Here is a 557-nt window from a genome sequence, read left to right on the forward strand (position 1 = left end):
CATGTATTTATGTATCAAGAGACAAGGAAAAAGCATGTATTATGTAGGAAAAAATGCAAGAAAGGAAGAAAGAAGGAAAAGAGGGATGGAGAGAGGAAGGGGGGAGGAAGGAGGGAGGAAGGAAGGGAAGAAGGTAGGAAGGAAGGGAAGAGGGAGGGAGGGAGGCAGGGAAGAGGGAGGAAGGAGGAAGGAGGGAGGGAGGGAGGAAAGAAGAGAAGGAGGGAGGAAAGAAGGAAGGAAGGAAGGAAGAGAGGGAGGGAGGAGAGAGAGGATGCACTGTACCATTCATACTAAATGTAGCTGGAATTAAATCCAATAAGTAGGTACAAAGGTGAGTAAGTATTTCAGATAAGGAGAATGCCCCATTTCTTAGAAGTCCGTAATAATGTATTTCTTTGCTTCCATTTTTCAGCAAGACTTTTCTCTCTGTCCCCAAGACCTGTCAAACCACCTGCACACCCCGATGCCCCACTCACGGTGTGCGGATGAGGGCGGGAGGGCAGGTGTCCGGAACGTCTTGACTGTGGCTGGCCCTTCCCCTCCAGTGGTCAGCACTT

General features: G+C 49.2%; 1 protein-coding gene across 1 annotated transcript in view; it reads right to left on the reverse strand.

Annotated features, from left to right (window-relative positions):
* The window catches only part of ANOS1 (anosmin 1), a 148,881-nt gene that overhangs the window by 1,927 nt on the left and 146,397 nt on the right, over positions 1–557 (reverse strand). The window lies entirely within an intron of this gene.

The sequence above is a fragment of the Propithecus coquereli genome, unplaced genomic scaffold (assembly GCF_000956105.1).
Source record: "Propithecus coquereli isolate 6110/MARCELLA unplaced genomic scaffold, Pcoq_1.0 Scaffold52, whole genome shotgun sequence".
In the NCBI taxonomy this organism is placed as follows: domain Eukaryota; kingdom Metazoa; phylum Chordata; class Mammalia; order Primates; family Indriidae; genus Propithecus; species Propithecus coquereli.